Genomic DNA, 18,832 nt, shown 5'->3' on the forward strand with positions numbered 1-18,832 from the left:
ATGTTCCCTGAAGAGGGAAAATGTGAGGCCAGAGACAAGGTTTGGCGTTCCCCTGCAGGGACTCCTGAGGTTCTGGTTGAATTTCACCCCCCACCTTTTTGTTTTTGGTCACCCCATCTGTGGCCCCAAGTCCCGGGACCTACTGGTCAATCTCCACCTGGCCCTGGCCAAGTGAGCCCTGTGCTTGACCAGGAAGGAGGCTCTGGCCAGGAAGGTGCCCAGGGCTGCTTTCCTCTCCCTTGTCTGCGTACGTTTCCAGGCAGAGCAGCAGTGGGCAGTGTCCACACGGTTCCTTGCATGCCTTTGAGAACTGGTGGGTATGGCCCGGGGGGCTCTGCTCAGTGTACTCTTCTGGAGCACTTATTTTCACATTTTGAACCTCTGACCCCCACATCACTCCTATCCTGTTTTCCCTTTATTTGCCCCAAGGAATTAGTTGTGTTATTCGTTCATTGGCCCCACAGTGTAGGGGCCACTATTTAGTTGGGTGGGCCTTGGGCCTATGGCATTTGGGTAACACAAATAGACAGGAACTTCTGGGGCCTGGCCAATTGGTATCTGGGGACACTACTTGTGCCAGCTGGACTGCTGCAGCAGCATCCCAAATCCATTTTTTAAAATACTCCCAAATCCATGTTCTTCCACAAAAGACCACTCTATATACACACACACACACACATAAATATCTGTATGTGTTGATGTGTGCTTTTGGTTTTCTTTGCACATGATGAGTGTGTGATGGGGGATGTGGGATTTGCAGGAAGGGTGTGGGAAGGGCTATGGGGGAAGGTAGGCGGTTTTGGGTGGGTATGGAAGGATGTGGGTTGGTGTGTGGGTAGGTGTGGGGCAATTGTGGGGGAACTGTGGGTGTGGGGGGACCTTGTGGCATAGCTACTTAGGAGGGGTGGGTCCCCTGGCCCCCACAGGGCACAGCCCCACCACACAGCACATGGATGCCTCCTCCCACCCCCGCAGGGACACAGCTCCCCCCTGGAGGGCCACAGTCCCCCCTCACAAGGTCCCAGACACCCTGCAGGGTCACAGCCCCCCCCGCACAGGGCCCATAACTTACCATAACAGCCATACCTTGTCATGCATCCAAAGATGTATCTCAAGCTCGTCCAGAGAGGTGATACTCCCCCTCTATGCGACATTGGTCAGGCCGCAACTGGAGTACTGTGCCCAGTACTGGGCGCTGCACCTTAAAAAGTATGTGGCCAGCCGGGAGAGAGTTCAGAGGAGGGCCACCCGTTTGGTGATAGGGCAGCAGGACAGGCCCTACGAGGAGAGACTCAGCAAGAGAAGGCTGAGGGGGGACCTGGTGGCTGCCTACAAACTCATCAGGGGAGATCAAGAGCAAATAGGTAGAGCCCTTTGCTCCCCAGCACCACCTGGGGTGACGAGGAACAATGGTAATAAGCTGATGGAGAATAGGTTTAGGTTAGAGATAAGGAAGCAATATTTTACAGTTAGGGTGGCCGGAATCTGGAACCAACTTCCTAGGGAAGTGGTCCTCACCCCTACCTTGGGTAAATTCAAAAAGAAGTTAGATGATCATGTTTCTGGAGTCTTGTGAACCCAGCATTCATTCCTGTCTGCAGCAGGGGGTCAGGCTAGATGATCTGTTCAGGTCCTTCCTGATCTTAGCTACTATGAAACTATGAAACCCCCTGTAGCAGCAGAGGGAGTGGGACACTCTGAGCCAGCTGCTGCCAGCTCCCCTGCAGTGCAGAGCAGCCCCAAGCAACTCAGAGCCAGTGCTGCCTGTGCCACTCATTGAGGGCCGGTGCCACTTGCAGGGAGCATGTGCCACACTGAGCCAGGTCCTGCTGACATTGGGGCCACTCACGCTGCTAGGCTGGGCTGGTTCCATGGCAGCAGAACCTGGCGCATCACACAGGGGCCCATAAAACCCCCTACCCCATGTCCCTAACTTAGGGACTGGGGGCAGCCAGAGCACGACAGAGATGCTCTGGCCAGAAACTATCTTGGAGGACTGACTCCCAGGTTGTCTCCAGGCATGGTCTGGGATTGTGCCTTGCCCCACTGTTCTGCGGAGAGGTTTTTTTTTGACCCCCTGGCTATCCAGGGGTCTAATTTTGCCCAGTTTTTTCATTTGTGCACTTGCCTCTTGCAGCATCTCAAAGGAGTTTGAGAAGCTGCAAGATGCACGTGTGCACTCATGTGGACATGCCCCATAGGCATATCCACACATGCAGGCACATGACTTGCAGCAGCTCAAATAGAAAGGTGCAAATTTGAGCTGGGGCTTTTTGCCTCAGTGCACGTGCCCAGATATGTGCTTTGGTGTGGTGCAAGTTGTACCACTTGAGGCAAAATAACCCTGATGGCTCCTCCTAGATATGCAGCCAGGGGGAGCTAGAGCCTGGGGCCAGCTCCTGTGCTGGCCCCAGCAGTGTAAAAAGCTGCCCTGTCCTGGCCCCAGCAGTACAAAAAGCTCCCCTGGCAAGTGGCTCAGGGCTACTCATTCTTAGGAGCTTCTGGGGCACAGCCAATTGGTACCCCAAGTGGCCAGGAGGTCAGCCACCTCCAGTTGGGTCCTAGGTGCCAGCTCTGAGCAGGCTCCTCCGCCTGGGCCCTGCCACTTGCCTCCCTAGCAGGAATTCTGGTGTTCCCTATTTGAAAACTGAAAAATCCCTGATAAAAAATCCCAAAGTCACTCTGTAAAATACCCTGAAATCTTTGTTCCTCCAAGATTAAAACAAAAGACCACTAGAGACAGAGACAGAGACAGAGATCAGTTGGGCAATGTTTTATTAATATATCTACATGTTAAAGCAATTTGGAAGCCTACCAGTCTCTCTATCATCATAATAAAATGAATTCTAAATATCTATATATTTTGCTGTTTGCCTTTGGTTTTTGTATCATAGAGCAGTTAGAGCTCCCCTGACCCCTTCATTAACCAGGTTGTGGGGGCAGCTGCCCCTGCAGCCACAGCTCCTACCAGCAGGTCTCATCCTGTTTGGCAGCTGGGAATGCAGGGTGCATGCTGGGGGAATGTGGGGTTTGCAGCAGGGGGGCGGGAAGGGGGTGGGGAAATGTGGGTGGCTGTGGAGGGATGTGGGGGGATGTGGGGTGTGTGGGTAAGTGCGGGTGGATCATGGGGGAACTGTGGGGGAATTGCTCAGGAGAGGAATTGCTCAGGAGAGGAGAGTCCCTCACACAGCTCATGGACTGCCCCCCCACAGGGCTACAACCCCCCAATAGGGCTCACAGCCCCCCAACAGGGCCCATGTGCCCCCTGCCCAGCCCCTTCCCCTGCCTGCTCCCCCAGCCCCACCCCCCATTGCTGCCCCACCCAGTCCCAGCATCCTGCCACTTAAAAAAAAGGTGGGGGGGGAAGCCCTGCACTCACCAGCTGTAGTAGCCACCGTCAAGGCTTCTGAGGCTTCGTGGCAGAGCCCTCCCCCCATCCCCTTCCCCATATAGCCCCAAGCTGTCAGACAGTGCAGGGCACCACCCAGCACCCTGCTGAACTACACTGCACCCACATGATCTGACAGAAGCAGCACAGGTGCCGGGGGCCGAGGCCAATCCCCACTGCCCCACACCACATGGGGGGGCTCTGCCACAAGGCCCCAGACAGCCACTGCTACAGCCACTGCTACAGCCAGTGAGTGTGGGTCTCTTTTTTTTTTTTGAAGTGCCAGGATGTTGGGGCAGGGTGGTGCAGCCATTTGTGGGGCTGTGGGAGACAGGCAATGTGCTTCAGCACCAAGGCAAGCGCCAGCCATAAAGACACTCTGTTTGGGTGCCAAGCAGTTCTGTGGAGGGCCCGAGCCTCCCCTGCCCCACTTTTTTTGCCCAGGGTATTTTTTGACCCCTGGATATCCAGGGATCTCATTTTGGCCCCCACACAGCAAATTTGCAGCATGGGGAATGTTTTTTTGTTCCCTCGTGTGTCTCTTGCAGTATCTCAAAGGGCTTTGAGATGCTGCAAGAGGCACATATATGCGCCATTGTATGGATGCACCCATAGAGATTTTTTTTAGTAACAGCAAGCACTTAGCTTGTAACATAAAACTATATACTTGCATGACTGTCCAGCCCTGTCTACATGGCTCTGAGCCCAAGTGTCTGTCTGGTCTAATTTTTTGCCTTCTCCTTTTCCCCTATACAATACTCTGGCAAATGTTTACACTCCAAGATTCCTATAGTCATTCCACGGGCCATGCCCTAGGAGTCACTGCAGTTATGGAACTGTGGAAGAAGCAGGGCCTTTGAGGAAGAAGAGGGAAACTGAGTGAGGTGTGAGAGCACATGGATAGATAGGGAAAATATGAACAGTGGGAATCTGTGAGGAAAGAGATGGAAAATACTAGTTTGAGAAATGCATGAGGCATCTGTGGGATGCCAGGCAGCCGGGGTTGGGGGGAAGGGGTAGGTGGGTTTGGTCCCAAGATGGAATCAGGAATATGGTGAGTTTTTTCTACATCGCTTGTGCTTGCAATTTTCACTACAAATAAATTTCTTCACACAGAATATGGTTAGGTACTCATGGGATATGTTCAGGATTTTTTTCTTAGCCCATATCTGAGACCCGAGTTGGAAATTCTTGAGACATGGCTCCAGACAAGAAGGTTTGGTTGGTCAGTAAGTTGACCAGCCTAGCTCTGATAAAGCCATGTCTAAAAACCATATTTGCCTAATTCCAACACCAGTGAGCCCCATACAGACTGGCTTATCCAGGCAAAAAAAGGAACTGAGCTGAACAAATGTCAGTAAGGCTCCAGAATTCATTTTCTTGTGCTAACAGCTTAACTCCAACCTTTCTTTTTAATAAAATTCGTTTGTGAGCTCCTCAGAGCCTGGGAAAAAAAGATGGTTGCTAACACGACGTTCCAAACATGATGTCACAGTGTCACTGATGACAGCATATTTTATGGCATTGTCAGGCTGGCTGTTAAGTAAGTGGGTGATGACTGAGAAGGTCCCAAGAAAACAAGCTGGAGTGATAAAGACCATCATCTTGTAGAACTGATGGTGCCCATTCAGGTAACAGGATAGCTGGCAATCAAGGCAGAAGATTATGGGTTCCACTCTGAAAAGGAATAATGTTGGTCAGCCAGCAACAACAGTCTCACCGAGTGCTTCACCTCAGCTAGTGATTGAGCTTGCCCAAAGCATTTCATCTCAGGGAAGAAACAAGTTTGCTCAAAATTCCTCACCCCAGCGAGGCAGCATACTTTCCCAAGACCTCTTACTCCAACAAGGAAGTGAGCTTCCCCAACGCGCCTCACCTCAGCAAAGGAAGGAGCAACCCTCGTCCCGGCAAAGGAGTGAGGTCTCCCGAAGTCCTTCACCTCGACGTGGGAGCAAGGTCTCCCAAAGTTCTTTGCCCCGGCATGGGAGCGAGATGCCACAAAGCACCTCACCTCAGCAAGGAACTGCGTTCTCCAGGGGCACCTCACCTCAACGAGGGGCAGAGCGCGGCCAAAGCACCTCACCCCAAAGAGTAGTAGAATTAAAAACTGGAAAATGTATGGTTCAGCCAGGAAAGCTATCAGTAACAGCTAGCCATTTACTGGTAGCTGTGCAGCAGGGGCTTAATGCACAGAGGGTAGTGCCACTCCAGACACCTAGCCTTCTGCCAGAAACTAAACTGAACCAAGGAACCCACACCCAATATGGCACGTACACTCATAGACCTTCTGTCCAGCAAAACAGTAAATCTTTGCAGACAGAATTAACCCCTTGCTCACCAATGCTAGGGACGAAATCAGTCCACAAAGGTACCCCTCAGCCTGATGCTAATTTGGCTACCGATGACTCACTTCAGCCAAAGATCAAACGAGCTCGCAGAACCATACTCCACCCAAAGGATGAATCTACCCAAACTGAACCCATCTACCCAGTCTCCTTTCCCATCAGGACTGAAACAACCCGCCGAACCTCCATCCCCACGCAGACTGAATTGATGTCCAAAGCCCTACTACTTCCCAAACAGATTGAATTGACCCAGAGGGGATCGCTTAAGCCAGAGGCTGAAACAACCCACAGGGGCTCCTTCTCCAAACTAAATGCGTCAATCCACACTGGTTCACTACCTCTAGAGAGAGCACCAACCTGCAGGCCCTCCCATGACCCAGGAAGCGAGTCAAGCCACAGGTATGCAGTCCACCAAGCCACAGGCTTGACACAAAAGAGATCACCTCCCCTAGAAAGTGAATCAATCTACAGGGTTTCTTTGCCCACGCAGACTGAATCGACCCACAGTGGCTCCATCTATCCAGAGTCCAGGTCAAATTATACAACCTCACAACAGCCAGAGATCAAATTAGTTCACAGGGCCTTGAATCATCCAGAAAGTGAATCATACTACAGGTGTGCACTACACCAAGCAACAGAACTAGCTGACAGGGGTTCCCTCCCTTCAGAGACTAATTCAACCCACTGGGTCTCCACCCCAGCACAGACTGAATCAACCCAGAGGGCCTCCATCCCTACACAGACTGAAGCAACCCACAGAGCTTCACTCTCCCCAGAGCATGCATCAAAATATTGGGGATCACTCCCTCAGGAAATCAGATCAGCTCACAGGCCCTCATACCATCCAGAGAGTGAATCCAGCTACAGGTGCATACTCCACAAAGCAACAGAGCCAACCCACAGGAGCTCCCTCCCCGCAGAGACAGAATCAAACGTGAGGCGCTCCCTCTGTCTGGAGACTGCATACGCTGGTAATACTCTACCTGCCTCCAAGGATGAGTCATCCCAGACTGAACCCTTCTCTGGGCCCTTACTCCACTCAGGGACAGGCTTCATCCAGAGAGTCTTGCTCCAGCCTAAAAGTGAATCCACCTGCAGAAGCTCAGTTCTGTCACAGACTGAATTTGTGCCCAAGGACTTATCTCCTAGGGCCTTACCCAAGTTTGGACCTGATTCAGCCTGGTGGTCCTTACTACAGCCAGACACCAAAGGGCCTAAGAGCCAGGTTCCTCCATGTCAGGTGTTTTCAGATGCAGGGGGCCAGTCATCTGCAATTGGAGCGTTGCGCATGGAGAGAGATGTGGTCGCAGATTCTGTGTGTAGTGACACAGGGAGTTCAAGCAAAGACTTGGCCTTGCCAGTACTGGATGACAAACAACCCGTTGCTGCCCCACTACATAAGGATAAGCCAGAGTGTGCTGGACCCAATTATGAAGCCGCTGACATGATCAAACTAGCCAGGGAAAGAACAGTTACTGGGCATAGCAGTTTTTTTGTGGGTATGTTTAAGCCACCTTGGCTGGATGAATTTACTGGGGACTTTTTACATGCACATGATGGGCGACTGGTGAGTCCCAAATCTGGGGAGGCACCATATCACCGACCGGGGGCGGGGTAGGGGGAGTCCCTCAGCAGCCGATTGCTGAGCCAGTGGCAAACCCAGAAGTGCACTTCCAGTTTCACGGCTGGTGCTTCCAGGGGGTGCACAGCCAATCTCAGGGGGTGCGTGTGCATCCACATGCACCTCCTACATGTCATCAATGATGCACATTGTGGCCTGGTGATTGGTGTCCTTTAAATCAACTATGCCTTTTTGTCCACCCAGAACTGCACTTAGTCCTGCCTCTACAGAGCATCACAGAGTGCCATCTGCTTCTTTTTGGGTGTGACTGGGATTGGGTGAGAGGCATGGCCATTATAAGGACCTGTTGCCACTGAACAGATTACTCTCTTGGCTTGCTCACTTAGTCAGTCTCCAAGTGGGTGTTTAATCCTTATCCTCAGGCTAGTTCTAGGGTATCCTCATTGCTGCTCATGTCAGTCAGGCTTATGCTTGGAACAAGCACGGAGACCAGGTGCTTGGGGTCTCAGTGCAATGTTTTGCTTTGATCTACAAAAATGAGATTGGTTTCTCAGCTGGCACACTTCACTGGCATTCTGGTGAAGTCTGTGAAGTGGAGCTGAATTCAAAGGGCTGCAGTGTTTGCTACCATCTGAGCGTCTTTGTCTGTTGTGATTCTACTTCATCAGCCTAACCTCTTCTGGGTCCTCTGTACTACAAGGAAGTGCTAGTTCATGGTTCATGGTAGTGTCAGTTAATGGTATCAAAGGCATAGCTGGGCAATTCTGTACCTTGGGCAACAGTGGTGACAGGTGCAGTAGCAGTGGCAGTGGCTTGCTGTGAGGCCCTTTTTTCCAATGTAATTCTGGGTGTCTGAAGGTTACCATTCTCTCACAGGGTCACATCAGCCAGTTTTGACCCTTGATTATACACTTACATGCCAATGAAGTTAGTCATTTATTTTTGGGAAATATTTTGGTTGCATAGGTCCAAAATATTTGTGCCTTTGAAATATACCAGCTCTGTGCGGAGGGACTATGTGATTGACGGTTTCTCAAATGACAAGTAAACACAGGCAAAAAACTGGTCTCAAATCATAGAATCAGAAAATTAGGATTGGAAGGGACCTGAGGAGGTCATCTAGTCCAACCCCCTGCAAAAAAAAAGCAGGACCATCCCGAACTAGATTATTCCAGCCAGGGCTTTGCCAAGCCGGGCCTTAAAAACCTCCAAGGATGGAATGTCCTTGACTCCTACTGTTCATATAGCATTTGCACAGAAATACCAAAAAGAGACTAATCAGGACTTTCTAATCCTGTCATGAAACTTCCTCAGGGTTACAGAAGGCTAAGGGTCAGTTCCCAGTGATTTCAGGGGGGGACTGTTGCAGCAGCTGCAGCTTGGTGCTGTTATCCCTGGACAAAACAAGGTTCTGCATCTCAGAGATTGCCCGACGTTCACTGATGCCTTAGGCCAGGGCTGTCCAACTCCTTAGTGGCTAGGAACTGCATGTTGTGGGGCCCATGGTCTTCCTCACCTCCCCAGCTGCAGGCTCCCCTGCTGCATTACAGGTCACACCATGCTGCCCATGCCTTGCCATGCCCATTGTTGGGGAAGGATACAAAGTGAAAGCCAGGGAAGGAAGAGGGGACCCAGACACCCAGGTTGTAGCAGCCCCAGAGCAGTGAGAGAAGAAGTAGTCAGAAAGAGCCCAGAGGCATATGGAAGCATGCAGCCTATGTATGGACTGCTAGCTGGACAGCCCTGCCCTAAACAATGAGGAAAAATGATATGTCTAGGGTTACCATATTTCTAGTTCAAAAAAGAGGACACCTGTTGGGGTAGGGGGGCAGGTAGATGACTATATAGGGTATTCCCCCATCCCCCCAGACCCTGCTGGTGCCCCTCCCTCCCAACCCACAGTCCCCCTGTCCCTGCTGGTGTCCCTCACTCCTGACCACACTCCTGTCCTACATTCCTCACTCCTGACTAGCCCCTTGCTCCTCTGCCAGATGGTGCCTCTCATTCCTGACCTGCAGTTCCCTGCCCTCCCCCCTGCCCTGCTGGTGGGGGCCCCCAGCTGCCCTCATCCTGACCAGGCCAGAGCACAATGGCTGTGGCAGCTCCAACCTCATGCAGGCATTGGAGGAGCGATCCAGCTCCAGCATGGACTGGAAGGAGAGAAGATTCCTGTGGTACCCTGCCTTCCTGGGCTGGGGCTCCTGTGCTGTGCCAGGCAGCCTGGCTATGGCTCCCCAATCCCAGATAGCATCTCCCAGCCACCCAGCCCCTGTAAGCATGGGCATCAGCCCTGGTGCCACCAGCCCAGCCACACAGATCTCCACTGCCTGCGAAGGGCTCCCCTGCCCCTTTCCTTCACTGGAGGGGCAGGCACCTCCATCATACCCACCCAGCCCTGCTGTAACCCCACTGCCCAGCCACCTTCCCCCAGTGCCAGCAGGCATCCATCCCCACTTACACACCCATCCCCTCCACACACCTCTGCCGCACAAACACCCACACCCCCAGACAGTCCCCAGGTACTGGCCTTCCAACCCCCACTCCCCATAGATTTACCTGCATCCAGCTGCTGGGGCTGCTCCCACCACCCTGCCTGGTTGTATGCTGGCCACATGTGTGCACACACAGACACACATGGCACCCCCCTTCCTCCAACTGACCCAAGCATCTCCTTGCAGGCTGGTAGGCTGCCAGCCTGCAAGTGGAATCCTGCAATTTCCTCCTTTAAAGAGGAAAATGTGCATTTTTCTTCAGCAAATGGAAAGCTCAGATCCCTTGTAAACATGTGTGCCACTAGGGCAAGTGTCCCAGACAGTTCCTGTTGCAAAAAAACACCTGGACAGAGATCAGAGGACCCCCAAAAAAGACATAGTAACCCTAGATATGGCTCTCATTGGCTTCTTTTACCAAAACTATGTGGCTCCTACTCTGTGATATTTCTTTCAGAGCTATGTCCCTTCTTGTGCTTGGTTGTCTTCAGTGGTAGCTCTCAGACCCCAACTGTCTCCCAGAATTCTATGTAGTGGATGAAATGTATTTCTAAGAAAGAACTAAGACTACCACAAAAAGTGTTGCTAACTGAAAGAAAAAAATACTGACAATATGCAAACTTTTTACTAATAACAAAACTTTCTGACTGATACATATTTTTACTGACACATTTTTACTGACATGTGTCTTACATAACATCCTACGAGGCCCTGAAAAACAAAGGCCAGGTTCAATTTTAGGGGTTTAACACCAACTTTCTAAATTTGGCTTCAGCTCCCACCCAGAACCCTATAAAAATACATTTTAACTGGGTATTCTAAAGTGAACAAACTTCCCTATTCACAAGAAATGTTCAGTTAAAACAATATTTACTATAGCGGGGAAAAGGGAATGAACAAACAAATCAAACCTTACAGAAAACCTTAACTACTAAACATTAAGTGAAACCCAACCAGTTAATAGTTTCAGTCATTAGCAAACTAACCCAAGGGAGCTACCACCTAGCTCAGTCCCTTGGGAAGAGAAACTCACCCAGGGTTGCTTTGTGTGGCTCTATCACCTCTTCTCCAGACAAAAGTGATCCCATGCCCTAAGACCTAGTAAGATCCATCCCACAAACTGTAAAACATGCATGGGTAGGCCCCAACCTCCAAACTTTGCATGCAAATGCATACCATAATGCCTCCACCCCAGCCCACGCCCCAACATTACCCCCACTGATCTTGCTCCCCAATCCTGACATAGACCCCCACCACCCAACTCTTCCCACTCTCAGCCCCACAGCTGTCCCAGCTTCACCACCCTTTTCCCTGTCTCATCTAGTGCCTCAGACTACCCTGAGCACCATGGCTCTGTCTACTTTTGAGCCAAACATATGTTACAGGCAGGCAATGGCCAATGGGATGCAGTAACAGCACATAGCTTGTGGAGCGGGGAAGGGGGCTACAGAGGATCCTGTGGGTCACAAAACCCTCTTGGAAAGCTCCCTGCAGGGGCCTGAACTGTGCTCCTACTCAGACAAAGAGTAGTGATGCTTTGCTTTGTCTGTTCATCACCACTTGCATGCAGCCTCATTCCAATGACAGACCTTCAGTCAAGATCATGGTTTCTTAGTTTTTTCAGACAGCTCACTTTTTAAAAAAAGCATTTTTAGACCTTTTTTTGTATGGACTATGTAAATTTACAAACAGATGGCAGCCCTGGCCACAAAGGATCCTGGGATTGAAAGGTACCTGTGTAGGGACAAAAAGATTCCTCTTTTGAAGGTGACAGCTGGCACTTAGGGCTGAGCTGTCCTGTTGGTAAGCTGGGCAGCAGAATTGAAAGGGTAGCTTTTCTTGAGACACTGGCAACATGTAGACAGTGTACACAGGTGCATCTGCACCCCCTGAGATTGGCAGTTCATCCCCTGAGACTAGATGCCACTGACAGTGCTGGCAGTGCCTGCAGGTGGTCACTGTTTGCCACCTGCCCCCTCCATCCCCCCCCCCCCCACTTGCCACCAACACCGCCGGCGGTGTGTGCAGGCAGTCGCTGATCATCCAGGAAGTTGGCTGCAGTGTAGGACCCGGAGAGTTCTGATGAATGGATCTGTATCATCCTGGCAAGAAGTGGCCAGTGGCATCCCTCAGGGGACTGTGCTTGGTCCAGTGCTTTTCAACATCTTTATCAATGATTTGGATGTGGGGTTGAAAAGCTCACTGGCCAAGTTCATGAATGATGCCAAGTTATGGGGAAACGTGGTCATGCTTGAAAATAGGTTGCAGATACAGTTGGACCTAGATAGGCTGGCTAGTTGGGTGTATTGGAACCAGATGAAGTTCAACATTCAGAAGTGTAAAGTGCTCCATCTGGGAACGAACAATCCCCAGCATACTTACAGGCTCAGTGGCACCAAACTGACTAGCACCACAACTGAAAGGGACATAGGGCTAATAATAGACCATAGTATGAATATGAGCCATCAGTGCAATGCTGTAGCCAGCAGGGCAAATAATACTTTGGCATGCAGCAACCAATGCATTTCAACCAAAGCCAAGGAAGTGATTCTTTCACTTTACTCAGCATTGGTGAGACCACAGGTGGAGTACTGCATCCAGTTCTGGCCGCTGCACTTCAACAAGGATGTGGAAAAGCTTGAAAGAGTCCAGAGAAAAGCAACCCATATGATAAGAAACTTTCAAGGCAAGTCATATGAGCAAAGGCTGAGGGACTTGGGTCTCTTCAGCCCCACCACTACATCAGGGAAATACATCAAGGGCTTGGCAAACAACTGTTCACCAGGGCACCCGTGGGGAAAACCATTAGTAATGGCCACAAACTCCTGGAAGACCATTTCAGGCTTAACACTAGGAAAATCTTCGCAGTCAGGGTGTCCAGATTGTGAAATAAATTTCCGCAAGAGGTGATGCAGTCACCTACCCTAGAAATTTTCAAAAGGAGACTGGACAGTCACCTCGCTGGGGTCACCTGACCCCGTTCGGCTTTCCTGCCTAGTGCAGGGGGGCTAGACCTGATGATCTTGAGAGGTCCCTTCCAGCCCCTTACAATCTATGAATCAGTCAATTGTACAGTAAACATCTTGTGTAGACATGCCCAAGAACTCTCCAGTTAACCAGCACACTCTGTCTTCTTAAAGAAAGGCATCCAGATGTGATTTACAGATGTGTTTCAGCCCTGTAGAGTCTCTCTGCAGGAACTCAGCCAGATGTTGCTCATTGTGGAGGGAGGGGAGGGGTACAGACCCGGTCTCAGAACCCAAGGAACCAGGATTTCATCTTGCTGTAGAATTTGTGCTTTTCAAGGGGACTCAGGGAGTCTGTGTCAAGGATGGGGGTTCTAAGCAAGATGCCCTTCCATGAAACATGACAAGCACAAGGTGATGAGGTAGTTAGTGCCAGTCCTGTTGGTAGTCAGACACTTCCAAGCAGTTGCATGAAAATGGTCTAGAACTGGCCTATTGTAAATGATAATGGTAGAAAATGTGCTATTCTTAGTTCATAGGACAGTGTAGCTGGAAGGGACTTCATGAGGTCAACCAGTCCAGAGCCCTGCTCCAGGCAGGAATATCACTGACTAAAGCTGTTTAACCTGCTCTTGAAAACTTCCAAGGATGGAGATTCCACGGTTTCTCCAAGCAGCCTGTTCCAATGCTTAACCATCTTCCTAGTCAGAGGGCATGTCTAAACATACAGCCCACTGCACAGTTGTTACTGCACAGTCCCAGTGGCACATGTGTTGTTTCTGACCCAACTGGGGGTAAAAAGAGGAGGTAAAAAGAAGGTCCCGGGTAATGTGGGGCCCTTGCATGACACGTTGGGAAATTTGGTCGTCATACCAGACGGCAAAGCTAACATGTTTAACGATTTCTTTGCCTCCGTCTTCCTAAGTAGGGACCAGAACAGCCACCTCCCTGCTGGGCCCCCCTCAGGCCCCAGAGGAGGCACACCTGGGCCATGGGTTAGCGAGGATATAGTTAGGGAGCTTCTGGAGGAGTTGGACGTATTCAAGTCAGCCGGCCCGGATGATCTCCACCCTAGAGTTCTAAAGGAACTGGCCGAGGTCATTGCAAGTCCCCTGGCACGGCTTTACGAGCCCTCGTGGTGCTCTGGTGAGGTACCGGAGGACTGGAAGAGGGCCAACGTGGTTCCCATCTTCAAAAAAGGCAGGAAAGAGGACCCGGGAAACTATAGGCTGGTTAGTCTTACCTCGATCCTAGGCAAGCTGTTTGAGAAAATTATGCTGGCACACATCCAGGAGGGGCCAGCAGGGGACTGCATGCTTAGGGGCAACCAACACGGGTTCATTAGTGGCAGGTCCTGTCAGACCAACCTGGTGGCCGTTTACAATCAGATCACCAGGTCATTAGAAGCAGGGGTAGCAGTGGATATAGTCTTCCTGGACTTCTGGAAGGCTTTTGACACTGTCTCTCACCCCGTTCTCATTAAGAAACTGGGGGGCCGTGGTGTAGACACCCACAAAGTCAAATGGGTCGCCAACTGGCTGGAGGGCCGCACCCAGAGGGTGGTAGTGGATGGGTCCTTCTCAACCTGGAAGGACGTGGGCAGTAGGGCCCCGCAGGGCTCGGTCCTCGGGCCCGCACTGTTCAACATAGTTTCATAGTTTCATAGTTTCTAGGATCGGAAGGGACCTGAACAGATCCTCCAGTCCGACCCCCTGCCATGGCAGGAAAGAGTACTAGGGTCAAACGACCCCAGCAAAGTGTTCATCTAACCTCCTCTTAAAACCCCCCAGGGTAGGAGCCTGCACCACTTCTCTTGGAAGTTGGTTCCAGGCCCTAGCCGCCCTGACTGTGAAGTAGCGCCTTCTGATATCTAACCTAAACCTACCCTCTGCCAGCTTGTGACCGTTACTCCTGGTCACTCCTGGCGGTGCTCGGGGGAACAGTGACTCCCCCAGTGCCTGCTGATCCCCCCTGACTAGTTTATAACAGGCCACAAGATCCCCCCTCAGCCTTCTCTTGTGGAGGCTGAACAGGTTCAGGTCCCGTAGCTTCTCCTCATCAGTGATTTGGACGAGGGGGTAAAAAGCACCCTGTTCAAATCTGCTGATGACACTAAGATGTGGGGGGACCTGGGCACACTGGAAGGTTGCAACAGGCTACAATCAGACCTAGACAGGTTACAAGGGTGGGCGAATGAGAATAGGATGGGTTTCAACACAGACAAGTGCAAGGTGATGCACCTTGGGAGGAACAACCGGCACCATACCTACAGGTTAGGGAACTCCCCTCTTGTCAGCACGGAGGCGGAAAAGGATCTGGGGGTCATCATTGACTCCAAGATGAACATGGGCTGGCAGTGTGGGGAGGCAGTTAGGAAGGCCAACTGCACCTTGTTGTGCATCCACAGATGCATCTCGAGCAGGTCCAAAGAGGTGATCCTCCCCCTCTATGCGGCACTGGTCAGGCCGCAGCTGGAGTACTGCATCCAGTTCTGGGCACCACACTTCAAGAGGGATGTCGACAACATGGAGAGGGTCCAGAGGAGGCCACTCGTATGATCAGGGGACAACAGGGCAGGCCCTATGAGGAGAGGCTACGGGACCTGAACCTGTTCAGCCTCCAAAAGAGAAGGCTGAGGAGGGATCTTGTGGCCTGTTATAAACTAGTCAGGGGGGACCAGCAGGCATTGAGGGAGTCACTGTTCCCCCGAGCACCGCCAGGAGTGACCAGGAATAACGGTCACAAGCTGGCAGAGGGTAGGTTTAGGCTAGATATCAGGAGGCGCTACTTCATAGTCAGGGCGGCTAGGGTCTGGAACCAGCTTCCAAGAGAAGTGGTGCAGGCTCCTACCCTGGGGGGTTTTTAAGAGGAGGTTAGATGAACATCTTGCTGGGGTCGTTTGACTCCCAATACTCTTTCCTGCCATGGCAGGGGGTCGGACTAGATGATCTGCTCAGGTCCCTTCCGACCCTAGAAACTATGAAACTATACTGCACTGAGCTACAGCGGCATCACGGTCAGTGCCCGCTGATGCTAAGTTGCCATAGTAATGAACTATGCTGCTGTAGCTGATCACTCTTCCTCTTTCAAACTCCCCTTCAGGTATTTGAAGACTGCTATTAAGTCTCCTTTCAGTCTCCTCTTCTCTTCTCTAGACTAAATAAGCCCAGTTCCCCCAGTCTTTCCTCATAAGTCATGTTCCCCAGACCCCCTCACTATTTTTGTCATCCTCTGCTGGATTCTCTCCAATTAGTCCACATCTTTTTCATAGTGGGGGCCCAAAACTGAACACAGTACTCCAGATGTGGCCTCACCAATGCTGAATAGAGGAGAATAATTACTTCCCTTGACCCACTAGCAACACATCTACCAATGAAGCCCAGTATGCTGTTAGCCTTCTTGCCAACAAGGGCACACTGCTGGCTCATATTCAGCTTATTGTCCACTGTAACCCCTAGGTCCTTTTCTGCAGAGCTGCTGCCCAGCCAGTCAGCCCCCAGCCAGTGCTGGTGGATGGGATTGTTCTGTCCTAGGTGCAGGACTTTGCACTTGCAGGGACATGGGAGCAGATTTCCTGCTCCCAGCTGCAAACTGCTCCCACATCCTGTGGCCTTGCAATGGGCCTCTGCCACCACTGGGGGGAGCTCAAGACTCTGGCTTCAGCTGCCAGAAGCTGGCAGCCATCTGTAAAAGCCCCTCCTGCTCACTCCTTCCTGACCAACCACTTCTCTGGCCAGGAGCAGCATGTGCAGTGCAGGGGCAGCATACAGCAGCTCTCTCTTCACCACCTGTGTCTCCCTGCAACATGGCTACTCTAGCCCCTGGCAGCAATTACCAGTGCCCTGTGGTCCTGCTGGCTGCTCTGCTGGCCCTGCTGCTCTTACTGCTGCATGACCCATCACTTCCTGGCTCTTCCTGGCTCCCCCATGTGCAGTGACCACCTGTCTGGTTGCCGCATGCCATCCCAGGGCTGCCAAGCATATGTTACCTGGACCCTATCTACTTGGTTGGACCTGGGCAGGGACACCAATGATGGGATGCTGGATGCCACTGCCACTGCCTCTGGGCCCACCAGGCTAGCCAGGACTGGTGGCTGCATGTCATCCAGCAGACCTGGGATGACAAGCAGCAACTGGAGGCTTTCAGGGTCACTTGGGCCATCTTCCAGGATCTCCTGGAACAACTCTGGCCACACCTGGAACAGCAGGACAGGAGCATGTGGCCACTCCTCCCCACAGACACCTGACTGGCCTTCACCCTACTAAAGCTAGCCATACCCACCAGCCTCCGCTACGTGGGCCATCTCTTTGGTGTTGGCAAGGCCACCACTGAGGAGGCTGTCTTGGAGGCAGCATGCGATGCCCTCCAGAATGTGCTGAGGGACAAGGTGCTCCAGGCATGACCCCATGGTGGTGATGGGAGGGTTCTATACCCAGGGATTCCCCCAATGCATCGAGGGCCTGGGTGGGATCCACATCTCCATCATCTGCTCACTCCATGGTAACTAGCCCTACTAGAGCCAGAGGGGCTTTCACTCCATGGTGCTCCAGACCATTATAGATTACCATGGGGTCTTCACGCACGTGCGTGGCAGCTGGGCAAGCAGCACTCATGATGCCCGTGTCTTCCAGAACTCTGCCCTGCCAGCCCTGGTGCAGAACAGCCACTTCGTGCCAGGAGTGCCAGATCTGCACCTGGGCGCCATGGTGGTCCTGCCCCTGTCCTCAACAGGGACCCTACCTACCCACACCTGCCCTGGCTCATGTGGCTCTACACTGACCAGCTGGACCCCCACCAAGCCAACTTTAACTGCTTCCTGGGCCAGACCCACACCTTGGTGGAGTGCGCCTCAAGGGTCTTTTATTGGTGGTGGGTGGGGTGAGTGGTGATGGGGCTGTGTTGTGGAGGCAGAAGGGTGGGGAGGAGGCTCTGTTGTGGGGGAGGAAACTCTGTTTGTGGAGAAGAATAAAGTGCTTTGCTGAGAATTGTCTGCAGTAAGTGTGGTGCTAGGGGTGCACAGTGGGGCGGGGGTCTAGGGCTGGCCATCCAGGTGGCCTATATGCAGCCACTAGTCTTGGCTGGCCTGGTGGGCCCACAGGCAGTGGGGCTGGCAGCCCATAATGGTGGTGTTTGGGTGCATGTCATTGGCGTCCCTACTAAGGTCTGGGTGGGAGTATGGGGTCCAGGCAGTGGCAGCAGCTTGATGGCAGGAGGCCTGGGTTGGAGCGGTCAGCTTCTCCAGGTGACCACGCCACACAGGGGGGCTTCCAGGCCCAAGACTGACCTAGGACAGATGAAGGTTGCCATGGTGGCACAGCAGGGCAACCAGGGTGTCCAGAAGGAGCCTGGGGCATTGGATGTTGGTTCTGAAGCCTGCGGGTGGAGTAGCCATGGCGTGGTAAGCATAGGCTCCAATAACAGATTTTCAGCATGCTCACAAGGAGCTCTGCAGGCTGATCTGGGCCAGGAAAGCAGGTGACCAGGGAGTAGCACGCGGGGCTGGCTTTTAAACATGGCTGCCAGTTGCAGGCAGGTATGTCCAGAGCCTCCATCTCCCTTTGGCTGCTGCAGGGCCACAGGGGGTGGAAGCAGACTACTACCAGAAGCAGCAAATCTTCTTCCAGATCCCTGCATGTGTAGACACCTGCCCAGGGTAGGTTTACTCCAGAGTAAATTACTGTGGAGTAAAACCATCCAGCAGTATTTGCACATGTAGTCATACCCAGTCAGTTAATAAAGTGAATTAAACAGCAAGTGAATGCTGGAGGAAAATCACCAAGTCAGGTGGATTGTAGGTGACTATCATTCTATAGTATTGAAAGCTGGTATCTCCTAGCTTGTGTAAATGACAGATCTCTTGCCATTTCACCAGGGGATATGAAATAAAAACTAAGGTTCAAAAGTAAAACCAGAGGAAATCAGTTCTTACCTTTTTTGGGAAGATAGCATCTTTCTGAGGTCCTCTCTGGGAGCAAGAACTGCAGTGGGGTGGGGTTGGAAGCAGACAATTAAAAGGATCCCTTTTCAATTTTTAAAGACACTAGGAATTAGCCTGTGTTTAC

Source organism: Crocodylus siamensis, chromosome 13, assembly GCF_052110815.1.
Source record: "Crocodylus siamensis isolate JL-2025a chromosome 13, ASM5211081v1, whole genome shotgun sequence".
NCBI lineage: Eukaryota > Metazoa > Chordata > Crocodylia > Crocodylidae > Crocodylus > Crocodylus siamensis.